Source organism: Marmota flaviventris, chromosome 11, assembly GCF_047511675.1.
Source record: "Marmota flaviventris isolate mMarFla1 chromosome 11, mMarFla1.hap1, whole genome shotgun sequence".
Taxonomy (NCBI): domain Eukaryota; kingdom Metazoa; phylum Chordata; class Mammalia; order Rodentia; family Sciuridae; genus Marmota; species Marmota flaviventris.
In genome coordinates this window covers 57,945,554-57,958,082 of record NC_092508.1, presented here as the reverse complement: position 1 = coordinate 57,958,082, position 12,529 = coordinate 57,945,554, and the positions used below count along the sequence as shown (strand labels likewise).

General features: G+C 39.2%; 1 protein-coding gene and 1 long non-coding RNA gene across 7 annotated transcripts in view; one reads left to right on the top strand and one right to left on the bottom strand.

Moving 5' to 3' along the window:
• Positions 1 to 1,686, bottom strand: part of Gpr155 (G protein-coupled receptor 155) — a 43,151-nt gene extending 41,465 nt beyond the window's left edge. For 4 of the 6 annotated variants that reach the window (XM_027946119.2, XM_071619055.1, XM_071619051.1 and 1 more), the window contains exon 1: positions 1,177 to 1,686. The gene's annotated coding sequence lies outside the window, so the exon portion shown is untranslated. Of the gene's footprint in view, positions 1 to 599; positions 711 to 1,176 lie in introns of all 6 variants that reach the window. The other 2 variants (XM_071619053.1, XM_071619054.1) reach the window with 1 other exon arrangement.
• A 263-nt stretch (positions 1,687 to 1,949) lies between these two features.
• LOC139707646 (uncharacterized) lies at positions 1,950 to 3,462 on the top strand. Its single transcript, XR_011709106.1, has 2 exons — positions 1,950 to 2,088; positions 3,036 to 3,462. It is a non-coding gene; the product is annotated as an uncharacterized lncRNA (long non-coding RNA).
• Positions 3,463 to 12,529: the final 9,067 nt, after the last annotated feature.

Sequence of the window (12,529 nt, the reverse complement as noted above, 5' to 3'; positions counted from 1 at the left end):
TAAGGGAGGTTGAATTTAATTTGGTTTGATCTTAAATAGCTGCTAACAGTAAAGGGAGCTCTTCATTTTTCTCTGTGATAGTCAAAAAATTGTAGCAATGTTCAGAGTTAACTTTCAATTAATTGAAAATTAAAAGAAAAACTTCGAAAAGTAACTTCTTCCTTCCTATGAGGTTTCTTTTAATGTTTTCCAGTATTATAAAAGCAACACCTGCTGAGGGAAAAGTCAAAACAATCAAAAGGATTTAAAAAGTTTTATCCATCCTAATCTTTATTTATTTATTTTCTTTTAGAGGTGCTAGGGATTGAACCTAGGGTTGCTCCACCACTGAGTTACATCCCAGTCTTTTTTATTTCTTATTTTGAGACAGGGTTTCTCTAAATCGCTGGCCTTAAACTTATAATCTTCCTGCCTCAGCCTGCCGAGTAGCAGGGAGATTACAGGCTCATGCCACCACTCCTGGCTCATCTTAAATTTATTTTAAACGTGAAGAAAATATGCTTCCAAAAGCATATTTTAAAAATGAACAGAAACCATAGCAAGGGAAGTTTTTAAAAATTACATCCAGTCTTTTCATCTATAAAAATAAGGCTTCTTACAGAACAAACAAGTTGACCTGTCACAGTACAAGACGGTTCACCGGACCAGGTACTGGAGAAATTATGTATACAAACTGCGTCTGGCCCCTTCATATTTGACTTAGAAAACATCTGCAAACCACATAAATTGCAAATAATTATTAAGTGAAAACAGTGTGTGTTAACATCAAAGAGAAAGCTGTAAACTCTTAGGCTATTTCTCAAACACGGACATCCTTTATCCCATGGGAAAAGCCCAATACAGTGAGAAACTACTAAAGAATTCTACAATACGAATAGTCATACCATTCATCCACTCCCACCTACTTGCTGGGGACCAAATGTCCTCCCTAGGGAACCCATGGTGGGGAGCGCTGAGCATTGCCGTCTTCCTTTATCTTCAGGGACAGACTTTAGCCCTTCCAGATAAGGAGTGCGGAGAGTCCCTAACTAAATACTGTCCAGAGGGCAGCTGCCACCCAACGCCTTGGGAAAGCAGTGGAAATGGAAAAGGCAAATGGGTAAGAAAAAGGTGGTCGCTCAACTTTGCAGGGCATGGAAGTCACAAGGTCATGGTTAACTAAAATGTTCTAGGTACCTGAGCAGATGCTTTCAGGAGGGCAGATACTGTGGCCACCCGCGGGATAAAAGGAAGAGTCGGAGAATGACAGGGTGGATACACGTGCAGTGAGGCGCTGTCCACACGGGGGAATGGTAGTTCTGCCACGGGAGGGAACAAGCCGCCCTTCCTGTGCAAGCCTTCCCAGGTGGTCCCACACGGGCCAAAGGCAGGCGATGAGAGGCAGAGGCGAGCAGACGCAGGCAGCGGGCCGCGGGGCCAGAGCGCGGAGGGAGGGCCGGGCGCTGTCCACCAGCCCAGCCCCGAAGGGCGGGGGCGGGAGCATCGGGTGCCCGCTAGGCAGAGTCAGGGCGAGGCGGGTCCGCGCCCAGGGGCCCTAGCTCACCTGCTACGTCTGCAGCCCTGCGGCCGCGAGAAGGGAGTCGGTGCTTGCCGAGGGCCAAGCAGCTAGGAAATCACTGTCATCTCCCGCCCCCAGCCCTCCTCGGCAGAGTGCGGCCGCACGTTCCAAGAAAGTGAGGTGGGGTAAGCCACTGCGGCCGGGTCGGCCCCTCACGGTGCCGGCTTTTGGCCCCGCCCCCGTCCCGCCTTCAGCCCCCGCCCCCGGCCTCCAGCTTCGGGAAACCTGGCGCGCGCCTCGCCTGCAGGCCAGCCCCAGCCTCCAGTCGCACAGCCCCCGCCCCTTCCTCAGGCCCGCCCCCGGTCCCTAGACTAACCGCACAGCCCCGCCCCCGCTTCAGGCCCCGCCCCAGTCTCCAGCTTCTGGGCCACACCGCCCCCGCGCTAGGCCCCGCCCGGCCACCACAGCCTGCCGCCGCGCGACTTCCGGCCCGGCCCCTAGAAGATGGCGGTCGGCGCGGGGGGATTTCCAGGGCTTGCTGGTCTTTCTCCTCTGGTCGAGTGCGGAGCTCTCTCGTCTTTCTGGCTAACGTCAGTGTCGTGTATTGAGATCTGCTAGTTCCCCTCTTGGTTAGTGTAGTCTTTGCATAGCACAGAATATAAAAGCAAGGACTGAGACTCAGATCAGTGTCGAATCCTGCCTCCCATCTTTCCTAAGGAAGTGTGACCTTGACCTTCGAAATCAGATTAAAGTGTAAAGCTTTAGCATTGTGTTTGATTTAGAATAAGGGCCTTATTAGTAACTGCTTGTATTTCTAATTTTGGGGAAATATAAAGGCAGTATAACCTCAATATACTGAGAAGAATCTGCCTGTATCGGAGGCTAACCTCTGAGCTTGAAGTGAAGGTCCTCAGACACAGTGTGCCATTTTCAAAACTGAAGAAGCCCAGTACTTGGCTAATGCCATGAGAATCAAAATTATTTCATATTTTAAAATATTTATAACCTGATCCCACTTAATATCTCCACAGCATTTTTTTTTAAATCTTTGCATTTTTAAAAACTCTTCTGTCTGGCAACTTAAGGACATTCTTGTCATCCTGTCATCTCTGCAGTTTCAGTGCAAAGATATAAAACTATGTAGCTTCCGAGAAATGACTCAGTAAGTTAAGCATAGGTTAAAGGGTATGGAACTTAGAGAAAATGAACGGAATTGAAACTATAGAAAAGGCATGCATCCTCCTCCTGCTTTCTTACACTTCTTTGTTCGTTGTGTTTTTCATTTTAACAGCCTTTTTTGTTTCCCTTGAACCTGGCTACTTAAAACAATCTTCTTAATACCCCAGTTATCTCTATTTAGAAAGTTTAGAGATTAATTCAATTAAATAAATACTTACTAAGCTTTGAGTATTAGGGGACTACTAAGAAGATAGGCCTAGAAAGTTAGCATCAACCTGTAGGAGGTTCCTTAGATTAGCCTTAGAATTTGAATTTCATTCTTTGACCACAGTGAAACCATCAAATTTTTCCCCCACAGAACCATATGATCACACTACTTTTGGATGTGTGATCTGGAAGCTTTCCCAGGATTAGTTGAAAGACTGAAGGCAAGAAAAGCAGTATGGTGATTTGGGGAAAACCCAAGACATAAGGAAATGAAGGCCTACTCTAGGATGATGGCAGTGAAAAGAATGGAATTGGCTTAAGAAATATTCTAAAATGAGAACTGATGTGACTAATAGGGCTAACAAAGAAGAAGGCGTTAATTAAACTATGTATTTCCTCATGTATTGCAATGAAGAGAAGATATTGGTGTAGTGAGCTTTTAATATCTCTTCCAGTTTTAAAATCCATTGTTTTCTGTAATTCTTTTATCTGAAGATGAAAGGAAGAAATATTCCTAAAACAGTTACAAGGAGGGTGAATTTGATTTTAGACCTAAAATCTAAAACTTTGGGAAGCAATCTTGTGTCATCTTTTTTCTTGAAGAAGTTATTTGCTCCATCTGAGGCCTTATGGGATTAGAACACCCAACTGGCTAGGGGTGAGAATTGGCATATGTGCATAAACATTTCTGGTATATACCCAGAGAGAAAAAAGAGAAGCTCAAGAGATGGAACAGCACTAAAGATGTGGTTTGAAGAGACATCTGTGTGGACTGATTGAGTTTTCCAAGAACAATATCTTGTGGAGGGAAACTGTAGGAACAAAGTGAAGAAAAAGATGACAGACTTCAGTGAAAAGTCATGTTTATGTAAGCAATTAGTGGTAAAAGCCATAAGAAAATCGTTTGATTTCATTATCAAATCTACTAATCATTCTGTGTAATGCAGATCTCTATTAATTATAATGTTAATTGAGTGAGGAAAAGCTCAAAGTTATGCAGACCAATGAATAAAAACTATAAATTTATCTTAACTTCCACTACTTACAAATAAGTTATTTGTAGCCATTCTTGAACCCGTTGCCTTCAACTCCAGCTGATTGAGAGGAGGAATAAAACAAGTGTTTTGACTCAATGATAAGTGTCCTGTAGGTATATGTTGAGACAATGTGATGTGCATATAGATTCCTGATAAAATTTTGCTTTTTCCAAAATGAAGTAGTTCTGATTTTTCTCTGATTTTTAAAGTGTAAATAACCATTATAAAATATTCAGATAATACAGAATGGAATGAATAAAGTGAAATCATACCTATAAATAACCTGTTAATATTATAAATGATATTATATCACTTTCTGTGCACATGCAGCTTATTTAAGGAAAATGGGATTATAATACATATGAGATTTTAGTACCTTTTTCCTTTAATAATATTAACATTTTAACCCATAGATATTTTCAGCATTTCTAATGAAATGGTGAAAATTAAGTATTACCTAATGAAAAAAATTTTTAAATATACTTTTAGTTATAGTTGGACACAATATCTTTATTTTATTTATTTATTTTTATGTGGTGCTGAGGATGGAATCCAGCGCCTTGCACATGCTAGTTGAGTGCTCTACTGCTGAGCCACAACCCCAGCCCTACCTAATGAAAATTTGAGGATGATCTTCCATGAAAAAGTGGCAATTAAGTGTAATTGAAGAATAGAAATGTAAAAGAATGACTTAAAATGTGTTGTTTGAATATATCTAATATGATGTAAGTTTCTTTTAAAACAGCTTCTTGTGTGTTTGTGTGTGTTTAACTTTTTATTGGACTATTATATTTACACAAATTAGTGGAACTCATTGTTATTTATTTGTACATGTACACAATGTAACAGTATACTTTTGGTCAATTTCATCCTGAAATATTTAGTTTCTGGAAAACTCTCCTCCTCCTTACAACAGTACCATTTTTCTCTAGGTATCCATATGTTCCCAGAGAAGTTGACATCCTTCCACCTTAAGTGGTAATGTAACCTTGCCTATCCAATCAGTACATGGCATGCTTTTGAACTTAGTGATTTAAGTCAGAGTGGGCATTTACCCTAATGTACTTCAACATAATGACTCTTAAGACTTTTGCAGAAAATATTGATGTTCTTTTTTGCTGGACAAGAGGAAGATGCTGACAGCCTTCTTGGGACCGTGAAAGAAATCATCCTTAAAATGATGTAGATACCAAGTTTGGCACAACAGAGAGAAGGAAGTAATAGGTGTTAGAGTCTGTAAACAAGTCAAAATAACACCTGGCATTTAGCCAGGGGAATGTTAGAGTTCGTAAACAAGTCTGGATGGTGCCTGGCAAAATGCCAGAGGGAGTGGTTTGAGAAGTAACAAAAGCGAGCCATTAAGTGTAGAGATTCCTTATTGGTTGACTGATGTATCTAGTTTATGCTAATTAGATAAGCTCTGTGGAATGTATAAATACTGCTCCTGTCCTGCAATAAACGGCTCCCACTCCTGCTGTATCAACGTACACAAGTTCTTCGTCACCCCCGGTTATTCTGCTGCAGCCGGACTGTGGCAATAGGGAACTTGATGACATACTATACATGTGAAGTAGCCTCACAACTTTACCTGGGGATCTTTCATTTGTGTGAACCAGTCATTTTTTATTTTTATTATTTAAACAAGTTTGAGTTGAATTTTCTGTTACCTGAAATCAAATTCATGGAAAAAATTCTAAAAGAAAATACCTACAGTGATTATCTCTGTATAACAAGAGTACATATGATTTTTTTTCTGTGTAGAAAAGTTCTCAAAATTTCTATCAAAAATGTGTATTAATTTTATCAGGAAAAAGTCTGAAGTAAGTCATAAAGGATATATTTTGGTTATATGGAAATGTTAAAAAATACTTAATAAAAATTCTTCTAAATCACTACCAAGTACTAAAACAGGTAGGTAAACTAAATTCACCCATAAAACAGAACAATTTAAGAGCACTGATACAGTGAAGTACATAAACTTATATTATACAAAGGCTTTGTGTTTGTTAATCTTTGTACCCTTAGCACTTAGACTAGTGCTTTCTCTGACATATGATAGACATTCAGAAATGTTTTTGAATGATTGAATAAAACTGATTTCCACTAGATATCTAGGAAGTTGAAGTGTACTTCTATTTAGTGGGAGCTATTTGATATAAGCAATGGAGATACAGCTCTTTTACAATAAGTGGATTTCTTATTTTTTCCTAGCTTTCACTTGTGCTTTTTGTTTATAGCCTTATTTAAATATTCTTCCAAATTTCTGAATTCTTTTTGTTATTATAAATGCTTTAATTTAATAATTTAGTTTCTCATCTGTCAGGGTAACACCCTGAAAATTTTCTTTTAACTTAATATTTGTAATAATATGTGTGTTTGAAGAAATGGCTACTAGTTTTTTCTTTCCTTTCAATTTTATTACTGAAATATTCTCACAAAAGCAATGAAAGAAAGTGGAGCCTAACCATCTCATATTATTATTATTATTATTATTATTATTATTATTATTATTGCACTGTGGATTAATCTTAGGGGCACTCAACCATTGAGCCATATCCCCAACCCTATTTTTGTATTTTATTTAGAGACAGGGTTTCACTGAGTTGCTTAGCACCTCACTGTTGCTGAAGCTGGCTTTGAACTTGTGATCCTCCTGTCTCAGCCTCCCAAGCTGCTGGGATTACAGGTGTGTGCCACTGTGCCTGGCCTTTTATGTTTTTGATGTTGTTGTTTTGTAGTACTGGCCATTGAATCCAGGAACACTACCACTGAGCTACATCCCAGCCCTTTTAATTTTTATTTCAGGACAGGGTCTCACTTAATTGTTGATGCAGGCTTTGAATTTGTAACCCTCCTGCCTCAGCCTCTGGAGTAGCTGGGATTATGGGAATGTGCCACTGCTTCTGACTTTGATCTTTTTATCGACTTAGGTAATGTTTGAATATGGGTAAATAGGCAGAGGCTTTTAACTGGGCCAGCACTTAAGACATTAAGAAGAGAAACAAAACAGAATTATGTGATGAAATTATAAGCTAATTCAGTTACTTAGATAAGACAGAGAGTAGAAACTATTCAATAGAAGCATGGTAAGTTTGGGGGCTCAGCCAGTCTCTTTCAAGACTTAGTTTCTTAATACCACACTTTTTTTTAAGGTCAGAGATATGAAATAGGAAATGAAAGACAAAAAATACACTTGTTTCTTCTAGCTTGTTCATTAAAAAGTGGGCTCACTGACGAATTTAATAAGCATTCTTTAGTGAAGTGACCTTGTAACTGCAGAGCATTTTCTAATGTGAATAGTGTCTAAAATGAAATACTGCTGGATGTGATGGTGCAGGCCTGAATCCCAGCCCCTTGGGAGGCTGAAGTAAGAGGATTGCAAAATCAAAACCAGTCCCAGCAACTTAATGAGGCCCTAGGCAACTTAGTAACCCTGTCTCAAAAAAGAAGGGCGAGGCGTAGTTCAGTAGTAAAGCACCTCTGGGTACAATCCCCAGCACCAAAAAAAGAAAAAGAAAAAAAACGAAATACTTAAAATAACCAATTTTGTACATTAGAAAGAGGAAGTGGAGAAAACCTCAGATTTTAACGTTGATTTGGAATAAGTAGGTTTTTAGCCACTTCTAGTTAGAATATGTGTAGAGCTGGTGAATGAATAGTTAGCTAAGAGGGAGAGAAAAGAAAGCTCTCACATGCGCAGTCCAACAATTAAGCCCAGTACCTCAGAAGCTTTCTTTTTGTAGAGTATGTATTTCAAGGGTTCCAGTCTTCTTCCCTCCTTGAAGGGGCAGGTCCTCCATCTGTTGATTTCCATAGTATTCTAAGTGCCTAGAACAGTGCTTGTCACATAGTAGGCACTTGTTGACTTCCTAACTCTTGGAATACAAGCCAAAAGGTTTGTGAAGTTTTCTGTATTTAGAGAATCACTTAAAAAATGGAAACACCTGCTCTTTCTTGGCCTGTTTCTTTCACTTTCGGTAAAAGTAACTGATGGAAAAGAAGAATCAGAACTCAATTATCTGTGTGGCAACAGAGGAACCAGATCAGTAGTTGAAACAGAATAAATGTTGAGGAATCATCACTGGTTGTAATACAGACTAAATATGATAAAGTGCTTCTATAATTAATTGTACAAATATTTAAATGTCCCTATAAGTCCAAAGGGACTTATGTATATTTCCTTTACTCTCTTATGCATGCTTTCCCTAACCCTTTCCAAAACATTGAAACTAGAAAGAAAATTTACAGCTTCTGAGCTGCAAGAAAATTACCCAGACCTTGTCACAAAGAGGCCTAGTCACTAGTTTGACAGTCATTATTGTTGGAGAATAAAGTGGATAAAAGTGAGTTTCTCATGCAGTGTTAATTGAGGTTTCTGTACTATATAGCTAGTAGTAGCCTGGTTAACTATATCCTCAAGTCTGGCTTATTATTAGTCCTAAAGGCCTATCCCAAACCCTCCCACATAGGTTTACAATATGCATTCATTATGGAGATGATATTTATGGTGATGTTAAGATTTGGTTAAATTCCTAGAAAACACTTTAAAAAATTCATTTCATATGTTGCCTCAATAAACTGATCAATAATTTTCCTTTTTTTTTTTTTTTAACCCACCTAGGTCTAGTATAAAAAGTTGAAGCCCAAGACTGGGGCTAAGTTTCACTGGTAGAGCCCTGGGTTCAATCCTCAACAGGAAAAAAAAAAAAAATCACACCCAATATTTACCATAGTGAATTGATTTGTTTGTTTTAGTGACAAAATTAGATCATCCCTGAGGGCAATAGGAACATTTTAAGAAATCTTTGAACTACATACAAAGACCCCAATAAAATTGAGAAGACCCTCTCTGAATCTCTTCTCAACCATTGGAATTTCACCCATCCAGCTGCAAGTGTTAAAAATTGGAGAATTATGTTTGTCCAAAATCCTTTCCTTACTATGGAAGGTGGTAAGCAGGGAACGAGTGTGACCTCTGTTACATGGAAGTTAGCTTGTATACGAAGGTTGGAGAGGAGAAAGCCTTCATTTCAAATGATGTAGAACATTAGTGAACATAACTGCAAAGTAACTGAAGAAGGGAAATTTGTCTCCCCAGCTCTTGGAAATAGAGCAGTGTTGCAACGGATCCACTGAGTATAGGTGACCAATGGAAAACTCCTGTAAAGAGACAGCAGGGACAGGGATTATACGGTGAGGAATGTTTCCCAAAACAACAGGGGGTTAGAGTTTAGACCTTTCCTCCCAACAGAACGATAGCTGTTCTGTTCTTTTTTCTTCAGGCCTCAGTCTTAATGTGCTTCCAGGCACTCTATCATTCTTATACTTTCTCAGCATTTTCTCATCTTTTTAGTCGTCTCATCTTATTATTACATGCTAGTGATTTGGTGCTACCAGGCTACTGCTTGTTCTACACATTATTTGTTCAGTATGACTTGCATGTGTGGCTACTGGACAAGAGCCTCAGAAGGCCAAAATGGGAAGAACATGGAAGAACATGGGGTGAAGAGCAGTCATAAAGATTGAGGATTTAAGCAATATTCTTAATCACAGTCAGGAATCCAAAGGTCTGTCACAACAGTTTTCAACTAGAATCATCTGGGGAAAACGTGTTTGTGTGTGTGTGTGTGTGTGTGTGTGTGTGTGCATTACTGATTGAACCCAGGGTCTCACGCTTGCTAGGCAGGTGCTAAGTGTACCACTTGGCTAATTCTTCGGCCCTTTCTATTTTTAACAGGGTATACTAAGTTGCCCAGGCTATTCTCAAACTTACAATCCTCCTGTTCCAGCCTCTTTTGGGGAATATAATGCTTAAAAATATAGATGCCAGAACCCCACGCAGACTTTCTAAATCAACATCACTGCAGTTGGGTCCTTGGTCTGTATTTTATTTTTTCATATTCTCAGATGTTTCTAATATAAATTCTTGGTCAAGAGCTACTCATCTAGGTAACAAACTGAAAAGTAGAAATAAATCTTAAAAGCAAGTAGTATTTGTATGAGAGGAGCACAGAAAATTTTTCTAGAGTCTTAGTACTCTCTGGGGAGAAATGTATTCTCATTATAGGAAAAAAGTCACATTGAATCTGGCATCTTCCTTGAGAAAACCATTTCGGTAACCTTTTCCATTTGTTTGGTTTGTCCTTTGTGGAGAAGAGCAAAACAAAGTACAACAAACCACTCTCTTTATGTCTTGTGAATATATACCACATCTTCACTATAGTGCCATTTTTCAAATCCCAGGCACAAAGTTCACATCAAGGGAGAATTAGTTTTCTGTCAATACGTTAAGCATATTGTGAATCATGTAACAGAATATCAGTGCAGTCATTTCACCATCTCTTAAAACTAAAGTTTTTGAGAAATAATCAAAATCCCTCCCATTTTTCCTCAGAGATTCTATTTATAAAATATAGCTTTTAAATAATCTTTTCTTTAATATTTGTGCATGTGGCATCTTATTTAAAAAATTCCTCCCTGCATCAAGGATGTGGGGAAAAAAGCACACTCATATACTGCTGGTGGGACTACAAATTGGTACAGCCAAAATGAAAGCAGTATGGAGAATCCTTGGAAAACTGGGAATGGAACCTCTATTTGACCCAGCAATCCCACTCCTTGCTCTATACCCAAAGGACTTAAAAACAGCATACTAAATGTTTATAGCAGCATAATTCACAATAGCTAAACTGTGAAACCAACCTAGATGCCCTTCAGTAGATGAATGGATAAAGAAAATGTGGTATATATACACAATAGACTATTACTCAGCAATAAAAGAAAATAAAATCATGGCATTTGCAGGTAAATGGATGGAGTTGGAGAATATAATGCTAAGGGAAGTTAGCAATCCCAAAAATCCAAATGCTGAATGTTTTCTCTGATATAAGGAAGCTAATTCATAGTGGGGTTGGGAGGGGGAGCATGGGAGGATTAGATGAACTCTAGATAGGACAAAGGGAGGGGAGGGTAAGGAAGGCGGCATGGGGCTAGAAAAGATGGTGGGATGTGATAGACATCATAACCCCAAGTACGTGTATAAAGACACGAATGATATGGATATACTTTGTATACAACCAGAGATATGAGAAGTTGTGTTCTATATGTGTAATATGAATTGTAATGCATTCTGCTGTCATGTATAACGAATTAGAATAAAAAAATTCCTCCCTGCATCAAGGTGATAATGATATTCACCTACATTTTCTTCTAAGAGTTAAATGACTTTTAAAATTGTTATTCTTGGTACCATCTTTCAAATTTCCATTTGTTATTAGAACCCCACTCTACATACACTCAAAAATGTAGAAAGTTCCTGCCCAACACAGAGAAAAATGCTTTTGTAGTTTCTGCTATAATCTAGATAAAAAAACCCTTAATGTAAAGTCAAATAAAATTAGAATGTACAAAGAGATGTAAACATCTATAAAATGTATTCAGAGAAGATAGCACAGTGGGATTAGCTAATGGAAATATAAATTTTTCCATACTGAAGAGATAAGGCCTATAGCACACGTGGCCTAAGGGCTAGTTATCACTCCCACTGTAGGTAGGCATATCACATGTTTGTTTAATGTCTAACTGGGATATGCTTATCATATAGTAATGTCTGTCAAGGCCTTGAAGATGCCCTTGAGCAAAAGTCACTTCACAGCTCCAGGTCAAATAAAAAAAAAAAGATCATTTCTAAGAAAGCAATATTTGAACAATTTCTAGAAGATGTTCCCACAGATGATTAGGAAGAGTTGTTTTCCTGCTTTGACACTCACACCCACCATTTCCCTAGAATCCTTGACTCAACTTTGGAATTGGTTGTTGATTTCCAGCTCCTGCTCTTGCACTGTGTTCTGAATATTTATCCCCTACTGTCTTCTACATGCTCCCAGGATTGCCTTAGGTACCCAGTTGCTTACTTGTGTACTGTGCTGTGTCCCATCAGAATCAGAGGGCCTCCATGCAGAATCCTCCATACTCTCTCAAGATGAGCATAAGCTTTCAACCGTAACTGGCCAGCTGTTACCTTCTGAGACTATGGTTTATATTAGCATAACCAAATCTTGATGATACTTTCCACTTACTCATAGGATTAGATTGAAAATCATCCTAGCAAAGGCGGCATCTCCACGGACATGGAATTATCTGTTTTCAAAGCTGTAACTTGTATGAGGCTGCATTGGGCTAAGTAGCTACACCCTTTGTGGAAAGACCTGTTTTCCTCTTACCAGGTAACTCCAATAGTTGGGTGGGCCCAAGGGAAGATTCCTCTCCTCCCAGGCAGCAGTGTTCCCCACTGTTCACTAGAACAAGTATCACTGCTGTAACTGAAACTCTGAGCAGGTTAGGGTGGGTCTCTGGGTGTGAGGGTGAATGAAGGGGTTGAACTGGCTGCCCTGGCTGGCTAGGTGATGGCACTTTTCTTTCTCACTACTCTGTGTACTCCCCCCACCCCCGCACCCCGCAAGTCAGCTTCCTCAGTAAAAAGGCATGGACTGACACTGTCACATTTCTACCACTTCCATGTTCAATACCCCTTAACAGCCCAGGAATCTGAGACTCTGATATCTTAGTCCCCCACCCCTCAAATCATTGGCTGTCATCTATGCTGTGC